Source organism: Mustela nigripes, chromosome 13 (assembly GCF_022355385.1).
Source record: "Mustela nigripes isolate SB6536 chromosome 13, MUSNIG.SB6536, whole genome shotgun sequence".
Classification (NCBI taxonomy): Eukaryota; Metazoa; Chordata; class Mammalia; order Carnivora; family Mustelidae; genus Mustela; species Mustela nigripes.
This window is the reverse complement of record NC_081569.1, coordinates 84,585,421-84,604,666: the sequence shown is the minus strand read 5'-3', so window position 1 is coordinate 84,604,666 and position 19,246 is coordinate 84,585,421. Positions and strand designations below refer to the sequence as shown.

At 34.5% G+C, this 19,246-nt stretch overlaps 1 long non-coding RNA gene across 1 annotated transcript in view; it reads right to left on the bottom strand.

The window, feature by feature from the left end:
* The window catches only part of LOC131999893 (uncharacterized), a 43,837-nt gene extending 24,606 nt beyond the window's left edge, over positions 1-19,231 (bottom strand). Inside the window, exons 1-4 of the long non-coding RNA XR_009399125.1 lie at positions 19,145-19,231; positions 5,906-6,064; positions 2,430-2,600; positions 1,305-1,353 (exon numbers count right to left, since the gene is read on the bottom strand). This is a non-coding gene — a long non-coding RNA (uncharacterized LOC131999893). The remainder of the gene's footprint in view (positions 1-1,304; positions 1,354-2,429; positions 2,601-5,905; positions 6,065-19,144) is intronic.
* Between the last annotated feature and the right edge of the window lie 15 nt (positions 19,232-19,246).

Below are 19,246 nucleotides of genomic sequence, written 5' to 3'. Positions count from 1 at the left end.
ATTATCAGGATGTCAAAGTGACATCCCTCTTGCCTAGCCCATTGTCTAATTGTATTTCAGCTGCAGACATATTTTCTAAAATTTATTTTTCATCCACGGGAAATGCACAGGAGCCCTTATCTTCTGGCATGCTTTTGCCCTATCACTTTAGTGATTTGAATCACCCACCCAAGTTCAAGGAAAGTACCACAAACATAACAAGTCCTTACCCAAGTCCAGTGTATTTTGTTCACCTAGTTTACTGCCTTACCATCTGCCCTTCACTTCTGAAGGACTTGCAATAAAGCAGGAGCCAAAGTAAAAGCAGATACCCCACTGCTATCTATTTAACTTTCATTAAGTGAGTTGGTGCAGTGCTCAGGCGCCTTCTCAAAACCAGCCCATCATCTAAGAGTATTTACATAAGACTCTTTGCATTATATTCCGACCTCTGCAACATTAGTATTAACTACTGACATCTGCCAAGTCTGACTGGTAAGTGCTTTACAGTATCAATTCATCCCAAGCAAAAAGCATTTCTGAGTGCTGCAGTGCTCTTGTTAATGCCAATAAGAAGTATCAAGGCTCATATGACACCTAGCAGAAATTAGTACCCACATTCAAAGAAAAGTCTTTGTTATTTCCCAGAGTATTATGTGGACTTTATTGAGATGACTGCATCTGACACCTGCTGTAATATAAAATGCAGCTATAATTAGCCAACTGATGCTCACTGCAGTTTAGGTCGAATCCCTTCTGTGGGAATTATGCTTTAAAATATTCAGAACTCCAAGTGGCTCTCATTACATTTAATTTTAACTTAGAATTAGGTGGTCTAGAAAAAAAATTTAGGATTGTAATAGCCCCCTGCTGAATGCCACACAGCAATGTGAAAACCCATAGGGTTTTCCCCCCTCTAAAAAAAAAAAAAAATGAGAACAGCAGACTACACTAGAGCCTTCAATTGAAGTCTGGCTTTGCTTAATTGTACTTTTTGCACTCATCAGTCTCTCCTCTTCAGAGCAAGCTACAAAAATTGCGTGAATAGCCAAAGAAAAGTTTCCCACAGTCACTGGCCACAGAAAAACACTATTGTCCTTCCTCACAGTTTGATGGACAACATTTCTATAAATGGGTAGCCAGGCTGTCAATGGTACCCTTGCTGAAAAGGCAAAAGAAGAGAACAGATTCTGCCAATATCTGACAAAGCATGTTAACACATAATCAGGCATTCACTAGTCCGGCAGCTGCCCCTGGGACCTTCATCACACAGGTGCCTTTAAGCCATTTCCTATTCACAGATAAAGGAACCAAGCAGGAGATACCTGGGAAAGGAGCAGTCTATTATGGCTTGCCAAATGTCCATCTTCCAGGCTGTGTGTATAAAAGTAGAAAGAAGAAAAAGGAAACTGTGCCTTCAATTGAAAAACTGTAAAATAGCAGAACATTTACAAAACCCATCATTTAAGCTGTGCTGTTTTCCCCCCTTTCTTTTCTCTTTATTATTATTATTTTTTTTTTTTTAGGAGGAGTGGATGTGTTTGTTTGTTTGTTTGTATAGCATAGAGCACTCATGTATAATAGCAAAGGTCTGTTTTCTTCAGTGGTTTGTCAAATGCATTTGTCCAAACGTCCCTTCACATGCAAGCTGAAATACTTACTTGGTCTAATTGAGTAACAGAGAATTTACTTTGTCACCTTAAGTGATTTTTTTTTTCTACACACACACACACACACACACACACACACACACTCTCCATTTTAAAATCTGTGACCAGTGATGCCAAAGTGGTAATGGGGTAGATGATCGTCCAGTAAAGCACAAACTCTGGACTATCTCTTGAGGAACCGCCAAAATAAATATTCAGGAAATTGATTACCATTGTTCATTTCTTTATAACTGCTTAGATTGAGAACATTAGTATCCCACTGCTCTTATCTACCCAGTTAGAGAGAGTATCAGATCTTAATACTCCATTAAGCCAAAGGCCTCATCAGTCTACATATAGGGCATTTTCAAATTAAAATTTAATAAGACAATTTCAGATTAAAATTTCATGATCAGCACCTTAAGGCTGTTAAATATGAATTTCTATTTTATTTCTTCATTTTCATTTTATTTATTATCATACTCTCAGATCTCCTATACTCAGTGTATGGTACAGATATGGGAAAGAACCAGGAGTACAATTTTGGGAAGTGATTAAATCCTCAGGGACCTTAGATTGACTAAATGTGGTCCTTGCGATACAGTTTGAAGATCAGACACACTCTTAACTATATTTTCCTCTGAAAGGCAAGGTACTGTAAAGCTACTGGGGAGCCACAAAGTCAACGTAGTGATATAAACCAAATGCCATGAATTAAACTACTACTTTTTCAGCTAACTTCTTGAGTGCTACTTATTTTATATAGCTTCCTCATCTGAAAAATAGGAGTGCACTGCTTACCACAAAGTTTTGTGAGTAGTCACCCATGAAAGTTGCTGCGTTTGGTGAAGGAAGAGAGAACATCGGCTAACTGGAACAAACCAATCAAGGATCAGAAACACTTCCGAAATATAACCTTGCATTCTCTGATCTAAAATGTTTTTTTTCCTTATTTCTTCTTTTTACTTGTTTCTAGAATAAAATAATATTATGAGGTAGAGTTTAGTTAATAAATCATTAAGTTACAATTTATTAATTTTATAATTTTTACAAATATATGAAGATAGAAAATTTTCCTTAAATTTCAATTCAATAATATTTAGTGTTTGCTTATATATATAATCACTGACATTACTATCATACCTATTACGTGCTAGGCACTTTATATGTTTCATTATTAATGACAACTATGAGATAGATACAATTATTGTTGCTATTTTATTTATTAAAATTTTTTTTAGGGATTCCTGGGTGGTTCAGTCAGTTAAGCGTCTGCCTTTGGCTCAGGTCATGATCTTGGGGTCCCCGGATTGAGTCCCACATTGGGGTCCTGGCTCAGCAGGGAGCCTGCTTCTCTCTCTGCCTGCCTCTCCCCCTTCTTATGCTCTCTCTCTCTCTGACAAATAACTAAATAAAATCTTTTTTAAAAATTTCTTTTAAATTAAACTCTACCTACACATGGGACTTGAACTCACAACCTAAAATCAAGAATAGCATGGTCTACCAACTAAGCCATTTTGTTGTTGAGGAAATTGAGGTTCTAGAAGGTAGAGTAGTTTAACCTTCTCTACTTCTCTATCAAATTGCAGACTTTGGATATGTCTCCTTCCAAAGACCATGCTTTCCCTATGAAACCATGGTTCATGTTTTAACAGGACAAAATGAATTTTTATTTTTTCATGATTTGAAAACAAAATATGGTAATAAGTGTGGGTTTCTTAACCACTGTAACATAAATTAAATCAACCTCTTACCTCAATGAAGGATAACCAAAACTTTTTTGAATAATTGAATTTGAGTTTATTTTTCTTAACTATTTCTAGAGAAAGTATTTCCATCAGTGACCAAATTTATACCTGAAAATTTTAACCAAAGACTACTTTTCTCTCAAAGGCATGGTCTATCTCACCAACCAAATTGAAACTCCTTAAGGTCAAAAAGGAACCAAGTCTTCAGCTTTCTCAAAAAATTTTTTGTAACAAAACATAACCTCTTAGGAGTTTCTTCTCTAGGTGTGCTCTAAAAATTCCTATAACTTAAAACACTCTTTTATTCTGGCTTTGGTTGAATCCACAGTTTCTTACTATTTCCCATCAGGTCAAATATAAATGTTTTAGCTTGGTGTTCAAGTTCACAAAAAACTAACCCTAATGTGCCACTTCAACTTTTAATTTTATGCTTTACTCCAGCTGAGCAAATCTCATCTCTGCTTCTTCCCTGCTCATTCTCATTTCTGACTTCCTAGTTGCTATGTTTCTCTTCTTTCTATCAACCTAAACCTAATACTTCATGTCCATCTAATGGTAGGTATTCTTTCTTCAAGGAAATTTTAACTCACTCAACACTGGTCTTTCACTTAATTTCATCTGCCCTTTTGATTTTATTATGTGGCTTATCACCATTCACTGGAATGATACGATAGTCTGTCTTATCCTCCAGTTGTTTCATGGAGCCAAGATTTATGTTTCCCGCCAAATTATAGCCCCCCCGGGGGAAAAGGAAGACCATGAGTCCATAAACAAATGAGAGAAGAATAAAACAGTTCACTCTAATGTTCCATATAACATTCTCTTATATTTAATCCTTGAAGAAAGTTATCATCCATTGATATTCTTCTAGTTCTGCAGCTAGAAAAGGAAGCAACACTCAAATCTCACTTGAACAGAGAATGAGTTAAAACAATTGCCATTTCTAATCTTTTTTAGGTAGATGCGGAACTCAGTAGTGCACAAAATATTTCTGGCTTTTCTCCTTCTGAGCACACGAGGGGATTATCATTCTTGACCCCATTTGAAGTAAGCATGGCCGTATCCGTGGCGTTAGTCAATAAATGTGATCAGAAGTAACACATACCACTTTTAGGGAGAAGCTTTAATATTTTGTGCTGTTTTCCATTTTACTTTTTCCTTCCTGCAGTAATTGTGAAAGAGTGGACCTCCTTCCTCAGCCTGGGTCTCTAAATGAGGATAATGTACAGCAGAGTCCCCAGCCAACTAATGATGTACATGTAACAGGAGGAAGAAACCAATTTGTTTGAAGCCACTAGGCCTAGCCTGCAGTGTTGGCCTAAATCACTGCAGTGTAGCCTATGCTCCCTGATATAAGAACTTTCTTAGGTCAGTATGGGATTCAGAATGCCAAGATACAAGAAGACTGAAAAACAGAATGACTAAATTAAAAGACTTTAGTATAGAATCCGTAAATATATAGGATTAGGCGTTTCATTTTTTAATGTGGTAGGTGAAGAATCAAGCTCAAAAGATCCTTTGAACATCTCACTGAGTTGTTTATAATCTCTTTTCTTTCTCTTCTTTGACATCCATTGTACTTTCAATCTCTGAACATTATTTTGAAATTTTGAAATTTTATACTGACCATAGACTCCACTAAAAGTCTTAACCATCACAAAATTTAGTGTTAGATTTCTTTAAACTTTATATATGTAATATTTCTGATTGAATGTTAAGATATCATTTGTGTCCTTGTAGCTATAGCTATAAGATGATATGCATATTTTGGGCATTATTTTGCTATTGGTATCATCCATGCAGTTAAAATAAGAAATCACGGATCTAGCTTTATTCAACTACATAAAAGTTTCTTTAACCTAGTTATGTCACAAATATACACTTTTAAAATTTTATTTATTGTTGGCCCGGGGTGGCTCAGATGGTCAAGCGTCTGCCTTAGGCTCACACTGTGATCTCCAGGGCCTAGGATCAAGCCCCACATTGGGCTCCCAGCTCAGCAGGGAGACTGTTTTTCCCTCTCGCTCTGCCCTTCCCCCTGCTTGTCCTCTGTGTGTATGTGTGTGTGTGTGTGTCTCTAATAAATAAATAAACCTTTAAAAAATTTATTTATTGTTTTCTTATATTTGTTTTAAAAAGGAATATACAGCTAAAGCTGTATATATCAAATATGAAATATGAGAACCTACTGAGTATGCTTGTTTTGTTTTTACTTTTATTCTTTTTTATATACTAATATGCTGACAGATGCATTCCCCTATGACTACATTCTTCACCACACATAAGTACTATATAGTTATGAGTAATGAAATTTAAAAAGCACAATGAAAGAATAGCACAACTGTTTTTTTATTTCTCACTCTTGAGGACTCATTGCAATATTCTTGCTCCATATTAAGTTTGAGAGCTTCTGAGAAGTATTCTTAGAATTCAGATCTTTTGGAAAGAATAATGATTCAATTAGAGTTTTTTTAATCATGATAATTACTTTATGATAATGATCTTATATGGCTAAGATGTTGCACTTACATCGCACTTAGATGCAGCATTTCATTTTAGCAAATTCCAAGAATCATCCATGACTTTATTATTGTACCTGATTTTTACAAGTTCTTTATCCAAGAACCTCTTCATTCTCAATTGAAATGGGGATGCTATTTGATAAAGTGCAGTGCTAACCAATACCAGCTGAAAAACATGACAAAATGAAGAATATCAGAACGATTTGAAAGCAAACCAGAAATTCCCATTTGTAGTCTTAAAAATCCTCCTTGTAATCAGTTCAGAAACCAGTCTTTCGGAGGTATCTCAGAATTCCCTTTAAGTTTCATTGGAGAAATCTAGACTTTAGTAATACATACAATATAAGGCAGTATTAGTTTCCTCCCGCAATAAAGGCAGGGAACCAAGGCTATACCACCATCACCATCTCTAGTAACAGCCTGCTAACTAAAAACTGAAACTAACCAAATTCCTGACAATTTCATTCACTGGAGTGGCAAGACACAGATGGAAACAGTACTTAAAATGAATTATTAGAGTGATCAAAGAAAAAAATTTATTTTGTAAAAAGATTAACCATTTTTTTCTTTTGCCATGCCCACTTAAGGTGTTCAACTTACCTTTGCTCATTCAACCAATATCTACTGAACCCTGACTATGTTAGGGAAATGAAGCCCATGGCATTGCATAGAAATAGAAGGCAGGTTAGGATATATGTCATAGGAGCAGCACAGACAATGCTGGCCCCTTGAGAAACCTTCTAGATACAGGGGCCAGGGAAGCTTAGTGTGAGAGGTGAGTCTTAAAAAATAGGTGAGATTTTAAAAAGGGAGGGGGTGAGATTTTAGTTGGTGTAGGTGAGAATAAAACAGATAAAAGTAAATGAAGAGGACAATACAAGTCACAAGGAAATGAGTATACTGTAGAAACTGCAGAGCACTTGAGCAAAAGGGAAGTATGAAAACGGGATAGTTATAGTCAGCAGGGTCAGAATTTTAGTTGTTGATGATGGTGATGGGTTTCAGTGGGGGGAGCAGTGTTTTAATGTAGCGAAGTTGTCCTCCTTTGAGGGAGTTGAATCACTTTCAGAGAGGAAGAAAAAAAGGAATGGTATGAAGAGTCTAGCCCTGAAAATAAAAAACACCTCTTCCTTTTGAGAGGGGAAAACATCCTACTTTACTAAGAAAGAACATCCAAGGTCATAATATCTAATGCACACTTCCTTTCTTTCCTTCTCCTCTTCTTAAGGAGCCTGTTTTCAGTCTCTAAACCTATCGTTTCATCAACACATACATTCATTGTAACATTTACTGAGCACCTACTATGTGCCAGAAATAAACACAAGAGCCTGCCACATGGTTGATACTCAAAGTTTGCTGCTTTAAAGTAGAGAAAAGGCAAAATGAAAGAGCACTAGGTATCTATAAATTTCTCAGTAAAGTAGGACGGATATTATCTGGTGAGAATGGGAAGCGTAAGCAGTGAATTAGATGTGTGAGCAGAAAGATCTGAAGCACCTGCTGAAGGAAGTGTGCTGGGGAATAAATGGGAGATCAATATCAAGATTGTGAAGAAGCAATGAGAACCCAGTTGGAGTAGGCTAGATTGATTTTCCATTGGGCCAGAGGAACAGATATGACTTTCTCCAAGAATACTATTTGAACAAAATTCTCTACAGAACAGGATAAGGATGAGTGAAACATATAGGGGTAGGCTGGTGACTAAAGGTCAGGGTTAGCATGACGAAAAGAAAGGGGTTTAATAATTGCAAAATGGAGTTTCTCACTTCCCTAAAAGCAAACCTTCTCTCCTCCAAATAATGTGGTGTTACATGACACTTCTCTCATATTCTTAAACCATAAAAAATGAATTAGAATTATATTCTAAACATCACATTCTAACACGACTTCTGAAATAGTTGTATGATTAGTAAACCTGTTTTAGAATTGTTTTATTTATATCAAGCAGTCCACAGAAGTCCACAGAAGTGTATTCTTATGATAAACTCCTGTCCTAATTTTCATAAAACTATACAAATATTAAATGCAAGATGTTATAAAATTGACATTAAATAAATAACATTTGCTTTTCCATTGTGAGATTTTGTATGTGGAAAGTCCCATATTATAAGCCTTATAAATTATTTTTAAAAAATAAATGGGAGATCTTTTCAGATGACATTAAATTTATACAAATTAAAGAATAGCCTCTACCAATTTAGCTATTACCATGTTCATTTGTGATGCTCATTAGCTTGTCAGAATTTATATATCCCATATATCTGCATATCTGGAATGACCATAAGAAAATATGGCACAACAGCATTAGTTTATTCAAAAATGATATGATTGACTACATCACAATTCTAAAACTCTATGGCAGATTTAGTATCTTTCATTTTAAACGAATCTTCTGACACTTGGATTTTCCTCAGTTTAGATGGGTTCCTAGTCTTAGATGAAAAGAAGCTGACTGACTTGTTATTCTCAATTCTTCTCTTTCAGAACTCAGGTAAAGTCAAAATAAGCTAGTATGTAGCAGTCAGGAAAATACCATGCTACAGGATAAGAACTCAAAAGCTCTTCAGCATATACAGAGTATCTTTTCCTTTGGGAACCCTAAAATTCTCAGGATAGGGCTAGGTGCACACTAGACACTCAAATACTTGTGTGACTAGACTCCATACAACCCAAGGATGGATCTGCATCTGGCCTGTTCACAGCAGAATCTCCATTGTCTACGAAAGCATCAGTCACAAAACTGGTATTAAGGAGGAAAGAAGCTGGGAGGCACCAAAATAGTTCAATCGCAAGTAATAACATTCTCCTAGGCAGTATCTTGAAAGGGTCAGGCACTGAACAAAACATCTGCATTTTAACAACTGTCTTCTTAATAATAGCACATGTTATTAAACACCAAAGGACTTTTGAAACTACTCATGTTAAAAAAAATTTAGAAAATTGCATTCAAATTATAGATAATCTACATATGAAATCACTAGCAGTTAATTGTTGCTTAATAAGCATACATTTGTTCTTGTAAATTTGGTATTTTCTCTGTCCATGACTTAACTAACTCACCTTTTAGAGGAAGTTGTAGGTTTTAAATGTCAATAGTTTTATCTTTCTTTCTTCCTTTCTTTCTTTTTTTTTTAAAGGGAGATATTGCTGCTGCCTCGGTAAAAAGCAGGAGGCAAAATAAGCTTAAAGGGTTTTGTTTATTATTATCACAGTAATAGTTCAAACCAATAACAAAAAAGATAAAACAGTTTATTATCCTTAGGGAGATTTTCCAAGTGTTTTGGAACCCCATTTGTATTGACAAAAATAAATTAGACGAAATTGGTCGAAAAGAGAGCTCTCCATATGAAGAGTTCAAAAGATGAATTATATTACTCTTCAGTTATTGATAATAACAATAATTTAGCTTACTACTTCAGTTTATAGTTTACAACATGCTTTCACATACTCTATCTCAATTGATTTGAACAACTTGTAAGTTAAGTCATGCAGCTAATACCAGACCATTGATTTTTTTTTTCCTATTTCCTTGATTTTTAAAGCAATTCATTCATTGTAGAAAATTATAGAAAAAAATGTCAGGAAAGTATACAGAAAAAGATCACTCTAAGCCAATCATGGTTAATATTCTGGTGAATTTCCTTTCAGTCTTTTTTCTGTGCATTATTCCAATATTTGAGTTAACAATCTTTACAATTTATTATCCTACGTTTTTCTTCTGACATTATAAGCATGTTCCCGTTTTGTTTGAGTTTTTAAGTATCATCTGAATAAATTCACAAGATACTTCTAGTTTTTATTTTTATTATTTTTTAAGATTTTATTTATTTATTTGACAGAGAGAGAGAGAGATCACATATAGGAAGAGAGACAGGCAGAGAAAGAGAGAGAGGGAAGCAGGGTTCCTGCTGAGCAGAGAGCCCGATGCAGGGCTTGATTCCAGGACCCTAAGATCATGACCTGAGCCGAAGGCAGAGGCTTAACCCACTGAGCCACCCAGGCGCCCAGATACTTCTAGTTTTAAACACGTATAAATATAAAGGTATTAAAAAAAAAAAGAAAGAAAGAAAGAAAGAAAGGTATTTTGGATATTCTTATGCTCAAAACTCTGTGTTTTGGGGCACCTGGGTGGCTCAGTGTGTTAAGCCTCTGCCTTTGGCTCCGGTCATGGTCCCAGGGTCCTGGGATCAAGCCCCACATCGGGCCCTCTGCTCAGCAGGGAGCCTGCTTCCTCCTCTCTCTCTCTGTCTGCTTCTTTGTAATCTTTTTCTGTCAAATAAATAAATAAATAAAATCTTTAAAAAACAACAACAAAAAACTTTGTGTTTTAGAATAATTTCTTAGAATAGATGACAAGATTACATTTACCAAATATTAGAAGCAGGGAAAGGATCAGAAGGAATTTGATTTTATGTAGTCAATGTTATTGCCTTTGAGGACAATATTATTTTTATAATCCTTAAAAACCTATAAAAAGTTTTCCTTGCATCTCCCTTAAATAAGACAGAAACCCTCAAATCAGTTTTTGTTTTCTCTTCTCGTTATGTTCTCTAGTGAATAAAGAAAACAGTTAGTTGCTATCTTAGTATAATAACATATTTTTAAAATATCAATTTTAAATTATTCTCTTTCCAAAAAGATAAAGAAGTTAAAATAATGATCACTAACTTTACTGAGAACTCACTATGTGCATGTATGCTAGCATTTTACATGTATTAATTTAATAAAGATAATTACTCAATTGAGAAAAGAAATGAGTATTCACTTCAACAACTAGGTTTAGTGAGCCAATTTATCAACACAGGAAGTAGGTATAGGCTTCCCTTAAATAAATGTAGAATATAAGAAAGACTGCTGTTAGTCAACCAGGAGATATACCAAGAGAAACTTTATGATCTTGAGGGATATTATAGAATCTCCAATTAGGGAACATCAAAAATGGAAAAAGAAAACAATTGGGAGAAGGAATGAATGACATGTGCACTTTTAATTTCTGAAATTAAGGGCTGAAAAAAGAAGGGGTAAAAATGCGAATATCAGTGAGAATCAAAGAACAGAACATAGTCAAATGATGAGAAAAGTGATAAAAAAAAGTAGGTTTATTGTTTGTGCTACGACTGTACTGTGAATTTTCTATATTATCTAATTTCATCCAACTGTATGAAGTCAGTGGGATTATCCCCACACAATCCAAGCAAGAAATTGATCAGCAAATGCTTAACAGAATATAGAAATCTGGGTTAGAAATATTAAATGAATTAAATATTAAATGAATACACTTAATATTTTCAAAGAGATAAAAGAAGAAATCAACAAATAAAAATAGGTGATGAGACACACAAATAACCTAATAGTTAAGAAACCTAATAGTTAAGAAAAATAACCAAACAGCTCAGAAATAAAAACTGTATTTTGTATTTTAAAAACTCAGAGAATGAGCTAAATGGCAGAGAAAATGCAGATGAAAAGTAAATTAATGAGTAGTAAGATGTAAATGAGGAAAGCTCCCAGCACAAAGATAAAAGAAAAATGTAATATATATATATGAGAAATGACACTAGATTACATATTTTCAGGAGGGAAAGTAGAAAGAACGGTAGGTGGGCAATGTTTAAAATAAAATAACAATTTGGCATAATTCTTTTTAAGAGACCCATGTGTACAGATTTCAAATATTTATCAAGGGACATCTGGGTGGCTCAGTTTAAGTGTATGCCTTTGCCTGAGGTCGTGATCTTAGGGTTCTGGGATCAAGTCCTGCATTGAGCCCTTTGCGGGGAACCTGCTTCTCCCTCTGCCTGCCCCTCCCCTTGCTTGTGCTCTCTCTCTTTCTCTGAGGAAATAAAATCTTTATAAAAAATAAAATAAAATAGTTATCAAATGCTGGTCAAAAGTAAGCTTAAAAAAACTTATATCTAAGTTCATGGTGAAACTTGTGGAAAGTACAATATATTGTCAAGCTTCCAAAGAGAAAATACTTAACACTGGAAAAAATGAGGAAACGTTGTCATTATATTTCTCATCAGTAAAATCAATAATAGGAAAAAAACAAAACCCAGAAAAATACTTTCAAGATACTGAGAAAAAAAAAAATCTTTGAACCTAGAAACCTTTGGCAAGTCAAATTATCACTCAAGTAGAATGACAAAATAAAGATTTTTCAGACACATGAGAATACAGAAAGTTTAACACCCACACATCTTCCCTTTAAAAGGTTTGGAGAAGGAGACTTGTAACTGTAGTTCTTGAAACAAACAGAACCACTCGTTAAGGGGTATTAAATCAGTCAGAGAGTGAACTTTTAAGAACAGTAGAAAATGAGAGGCCGTGCCATTGTCAGGGACATCTGGGCATCATCTGTGCTTTGTCCAACACCTACTCCCTACATGTAAACGTAGCCTTGCTGGTACTAATGGCTTAGCACAAATCTGGCTTTCTCATCTGAAGGGTATTACCTGTGCCGAGTGTCACAACCACTGCATGACCCATGAGGGAATCAAAAGGCCTAATAAAAGCAGTGACAGACCTCTACGTCTGACCAAAATGGAGTAATTAGGTGCAGATTTATTCTTCCACTTAAAAATCTAGGGGGAAAAATAGCTAAAACAAACAAACAAACAAAAAAACAACTGGTTTTAGATATTGGATAATAGGAAGTATAGGCCCGTGATCCTGGAGAGAAAGGAAACGAACAAGTTGAGTCCAATAATTGTACCAATTTACTGTATACAGACAGTTTCCAGGCTGCCGGTCCGGGAGGTAGAATGCAAATAAAGTCTGGTTGTCTCACTGGGTTGAGGAGATAGCAAACAGAGTTTGAGGAGTCATGGCAGTGAGAGTCGGTGGAACAGAGTACTAAAGAAAAGGGAGTTCTGCAAAGAGAGTTCTGGAGATCTGCAGAGGGGTCTCCTTGTGTCTTTGGTTGAGTATTGATTCAGGTATATGTGAGAGGAAAGTAATCAAGACTGGAAATTAATAGGCAAAACAGTTCCCACTGTTCACTGAGGGAAAGGGATAAGTATATTTTGTTTTCACCAACAAGAGTGAAAAGCTCTCGCAATATAAGAACATTAACTAGAACACTCAGAATGGGTATCACCTTCATTGTGGGGCTAATTTAGCCCTGCCCTAAGGCTACTGTACGGGCCAAGACAAAGCTTAAAACCAAGCCTCAAAAGATCTAACCGATTACATGTAACTTAACTGTGTATCAAAATGAAATCCTATTTAAACAAATGCTTCAAAATCCATAAAGCAACAATGTAAAATCTATGTCTGGCAATCAAAAAAATCAGGAAAATATGACCAACAACCATAAGAAAATAAATCAGTAGAAACAGATACAGAAATAAGAGATGATGTAAATAACAAAGATATTTAAAATAATTAATATAAATATACTCTGTATGTTCAAGAACATATGAGCAAACATGACCATGATGAGAAGAGATATCAAAGATGTAAAAACAATTCAAATGAAACCTGTAGAGAAATACAATATAAAAAACGAAAGTACACTGAATGGGATTTAAAACAAATGAAACACTTCAGAAGATAATACCAGTGAACTTGAAGACAGCAACAGAAATTATCCAAAATACAGCACCAAGAGAAAAAGGCTAGAAAAGAAATGAATAGACTTCTGGGATAATAACAGGTGGACTAACAGATATATAACTGGAGTTCCAAAAGGAAAATAGAGACAGGAGGTGATAGAAAAAAATATTTGAAAAAAATATATATTTGAGGAATAAAAGTTTAAAATTTCTAAAATTGATAAAAACTATAAACCCACAGATCCAGTAGAAATAAAAATAAAGAAAACTATGTCAAGGCACAATATTAACAAAATTGCTGAAAACCAGCTGCAAAAAGAAAAATGTTAAAAGCAGCCAAAGGAAAAAAGGAACATATACATCAGACTTCTCAATAAGTGATGCAAACCAAAAAAATAATGGAGACACATTTTTAAAGTACTGAAAGAAAAAAAACTCATTTCTTTGTCCAGCAAATATATGAAAAATTGAAAACAAAATAATTTTGTTGGATAGAAGAGAAGAAAAACTGAAGAGAAGTCATTACCAACAGATCTTCACTCAGGAAAAGTTAAAAGAAGCTTTTCAAGCAAGTGGAAATGATACGAGATGAACATCTGGATCCACACAAAGGAATGAAGAGCAGCAGAATATGGATATGGGGGTTAATATAAAATATATATTTTTTGTGTTCTTTAAAGGATAAATGACAGTGCAAGGTTTAAGAATAATTTTTGTGGTAGCATAACATGTAGATTTTTCTGACTATTCTTCTCTTTTTATTTTTCCATATTAACTTTAAAATGAACTTTCCAGATCCAGAAAAAATATATTTTTGATATTTTATTGGAATTGTATGAACTTTATACATTCATATGAAAAGAACTGTCAGCCTCATGATACTTAGTTCTTAGCCAAGAATATAGATCTTTTAATTTTTTCAAGTCTACTTGTCTACTTTGTGTTTCTCAGAAGCATTTTGCAGTTTTCTTCATATAGATTTTGTACATTTATCGAGAAACTTAAATCTTAAATATTAAGAACTACTGACTTGTGAAAATGAATTAGAAATGAAGACTGTTTCTGAAGTTAAATTACAGGTCAAAGGGGAAAAGTGGAACTGAATTTGTAAAGCTTGATTTACATGATTTTCAAGGAAAAACATTTTTAATATAAGGTAAGCATTTATAAAAATAAATAAGATGATTAATTAATAAATTAATCAGAACAAAGGGAAATGGTTACAGATGTTTAAGGAAAAAAAGCAAGGTAAGGCCTTCTTTTTAATCACCTTGTATTGGCAAAACTACCTCTCCAGTATTTTTGTTTAAACTTTTGAGTCAAAAACATCCTACCAGTACGTATAAATGTCATATACATCGTTATGAGAATATTATTGCTATGAAATAATAAGCCATATATGAATGTTGTATACAACTTTATGAATGTTGTTTACAACATTCATATATGGCTTATTATTTCATAGCAATAATATTTGTATACAACATTCATATATGGCTTATTATTTCATAGCAATAATATTCTCACAATGATGTATATGACATTTATATTATTATATTATTTTATAATAAAATAAAAGAAGAAATGCAAAATGTACCTTTCTTCCCTTGAATAAGCCATTTTGTTTAAGTTGGTGTATCTTCTACTAAAATTAGCAGCCTATATACTGTTTTTCTATATTTTTTACCAATTATTCAGAGAAGGGTGTTGAAGTCTCTAAATATAATTGTGGATTTGTATCTTTCTCCTTTCAATTCTATCAGTTTTTCTGGAAGTATTAAGTATTTTGGAAGAACTGTTGTTGGTACACAAACAAGTCTTCTTGGTGAACTGACCTTTTTAACCTTACATACTGTTCTTATGATACTTACATTTTCTGATATTAAAAATATAATGTAATTATTAATATGGTTGGATTAAAGTCTACTACCTTATTAGTTATTTTCTATTTGCCCCATGTCTTTTTTCTTTCTTCTTCTCTTTTTTGAATTGTTTTTATGATTCCTTCATATTTCATTAGCTTATTAACTATATTTCTATGAAAATATTTTAGTGGTTATCTTAGGGCTTATAATTTACATCTTTAGCACAGTCTATTTCAAATATTAGATTGTTCCATGTACAAGCTAGAAAACTTACAAGTGTACACATAAAATTCCTCCTTCCCAATTTTTGTTATTGTTGTCACACACTTTTTATATATGCTATAAATCCACAATAAATTTGCAACTATTATTGTCTTAGACTGTTAACTATCCTTAGAACAAGTAAAAATGAGGAAAAAATTATCCTTTTTTTTTTTTTTTAAGTAGGCTCCTCACCCAGTGTGGAGCCCAACTTGGGGCCCAAACTCATGACCCTGAGATCAAGACCTAAGCTGAAATCAAGAGTGGGACATGAAACTGACATAGCCACCCAGTCACTCTGGAAAGAAATGTCTTTTATATGTCATTTTAGTTTAATTTCTTCTTAAGATCTTTATTTCATTGTATAGATACAAATTTCTGGTTTTTTAATTTTATTTACTTATCTGACAGAGAGAGATCACAAATAGGCAGAGAGAAAGGTGGAAGCAGGCTCCCTGCCGAGCAGAGAGCCCAATGTGGGGCTTGATCCCAGGACCCTGAGATCATGACCTGAGCTGAAGGCAGAGGCTTAACCCACTGAGCCACCAGGCGCCTCTAGATACAAATTTCTTGCTAGTATCATGGTCCTTTTGCCTGAAAGACTTCCTTTCACATTTCTAATAGTGCAGTCTGCTGATAATCAAGTATCTTCGTTTTGTTTACATTAAAAATATTCATTTCTCCTTGATATTTGAAATGGAGGTGTGGAGCATAATTTCCCTCCTCTTGAGTATGGGCCAACCACTATAATTTGCTACTGACAAACAGAATCAGATGGAAGTGACCACGTGTGACTTAAAAGACTAGGTGTTAAAAGGCACCATGGCTTCTGCCTTGCTGGCTTTCTCCACAGTGGGTGATAGAACCACCAAGCAAAGCCACTCCTAAATTTCTAACCCACGGAAACTAGGAGGCAAGAAATTTTTGTTGTTTTACAAACATGATATGTATAAATGCTCATAGTTCAGTGGGGAGACAGACTCAGAGTCAGGGAAATTTTACTATCAATATGATAAGTACGATAATGGAAAGTATATACAAGTTGTAGGAGTTGTTTAGCAGAAATGATAAACTCTTTATGAGAAGAATTAAGGAAGACATCCCAGAGATTTCTGAGCTAGAGTTTGAAGGAGAAATAGGAGTTCTTTAAGCTGACCAGAGGCAAGGGCATAAATTAAAAACAAAAACAAAAACATGGAGGCAAAAAATAGTCAAATTTTGAAGAACTAAGAACAGTTTCAAGGAGCATTAAGCACCAGGTGCTTTGTGGCAGAAAATGAGGCTGGAAATTTAGGCAAAGGCCAAATCATGAGAAGAGCCTAAGATGCCATTCTAAGGAACTTAAACTTATCAATCAGGTTATGCAGAGCCAGAGATTTTTCCTTTCCTGCATTGGTTAAAATGTGTACTATATACATGGAACAAACATCTCTTGAGCACTATTAATACTGCATGCATTTTACTGTGCACTGGATTATTTCATGGGGTTGTACCTTAAAGGCACTTCATAAAGGACATTTCTGTTGTTAAGACAGATAGGCCAGATTTCATTTATACTTTCTATCCTTTCAATTGATCTTATCATAAACTTGCAGGACAGTATTTCTAATTCTGTTGGTAATGCTAAGACCAACACTTTGAATCATTTCTGCCAGGCAGCAGATTTTTCAGGAACCCACTTTATAAACTAAACTTAGTCTTCTATAGGGGGAAAATTATTTCCTTTATTCCCTTTCTAAATGTCATAGCTTTCATATTTTTGTTGTACATTACTATCTACATATCTCTATTTAAAATTAGCCCAAAGAAATCCACATTTTTTCAGCCTACAAACTCTTCTATTTAAAATAAATAGAAGAAAATGAGAAATTTTCCAAAATGAAGGTAGTAAGCATCAGGAAAGAGTCAGAAAGATCCCTGGAAAGTAGAAATAATGCATAAAAGAGTTAAATTCCAAGTATTATCTCAGTAAGCAATACTAAAATATAAGTGGAAGTCTGGGTATCAAAACACAGAATTACAGAGATAACATATAAAAGTCAAATGGCCATCGCTTCTATAATAGAAGTTCAAGGAAACAAGTAAAACTTGAAATTTCAAAATCAGTGATGGCATAGACAGGAATGAGCAGTACCTTATTCAAGATGGTATTCTTATACAAAGCATGTCCCCAACTGTTTCCTAGCAGTGTCCTGAATACTGGTACAAAAAAAACCTTCACACCTAGATGAAAACAAATGATCTGAAACCAGTTGCTAACTTGTTACAAAAAAAAAAAAAAAAAAAAAAAATCTAGTTACCCTGTTATAATTATTCTCCAAAAAGAGAACCAGAGGAAAGAAAATATGCTTGCATTGCAAAGAATCATGAATTTTAGTTAGATATGGAGATGAGCGCCTTGAATGAGAAGGTTGCTCGATTTTGGATTACATATTGTGAAATCTTTTTCTGGATGTTTCTAGACATAGGTGGATTATAAATTGTATATCTTGCTGTGAGCAAGGGAACAGACAAGATTTCTCAAGATCCTGTCAAGCCTGGTGATCTTTGGAAATGAAAGCCTAATTAAGAGGCTCCCTAGGGACAGGTCAAAGGAGTTCTTTTATCCCTACTGCCCCTATTCCAGTTCCTTGACGCCTATTCTGCTCCTTTCATTCAGCCTCTCTAAAACTGAAGAATACATATTATGCAGTTTCCACCTTTGCTGCCTCTACTGTAAATGCATCAGACTATTAGAGTTAAGAATTTTAAATACCTCCTCCCTTATCTATAAGCTGATGGGTTTTATTTCTGAATAGAGCTTAGCATTTAAAATTCTTCCAAAAATTTTTTTTTCAGTTGGACAACAAAACTTTTTAATGTTAGAGTCTGACTATATACCATAAAAGTCCTTCAAATACCTTTTAATAAATCTGATGAATACGTTGCCAAATTTCACTTCAGATTTGTCTTCCTTCTGGTTTCAAAGATTGTGTTGCATGCAATGACTTACTTGGGTTAAACTGTTAGAACCTACTGATGTGTCTCACTTCTTTGAAAGCTTTAGGGTAAGTGTCTCTACAGTATCACCCAGAGAGTAGCAACTGATGGATGTTTTAAAACCTAACGTATTTTAAAGTAATTAATGCCATTCCCTTGATAGTACACGAGGAAACGTAGGGCATTTTATTGTTTTTTCATGTTCTCCGCTCTCTCACATGAAAAATTAGTGACATTAATTTACGTAAGTTTTAAACAACCCTGTAGAGGTGAAAATGTTCTAAATATGACCATTCTATGTGAAAGAGTTTTCCAAGTTTAGAAGCAGGTGTGGGTACTGCTGCATCCCCCAGCAGCAGTCTTTCCTCAGACAACTCCACAGCGCCATGTTAAAATTTTAACTTTTATAATTCAAAATTTTAACTTCTAAAATTCTAACATTTAACTTTAAGTTTCCTCTTACCAACGCTCATAAGGAAGATCTAAAAATCAAGATTTAGGCTTCAGATGCTAACCCTCACTAGAACACCACTCCAACCACCAGCCCAAATACTACACGCCAGCTTCGCTCGGATCAGCAATTACCTGCTCCAAGTCTTTGGCATGACGATATAGTTGCACCTGATTGGTGCATCGGCTTGTCAGTCATAACGAGAGGTGGGTCCCCAAAGGCCCGTTCTAAATTAG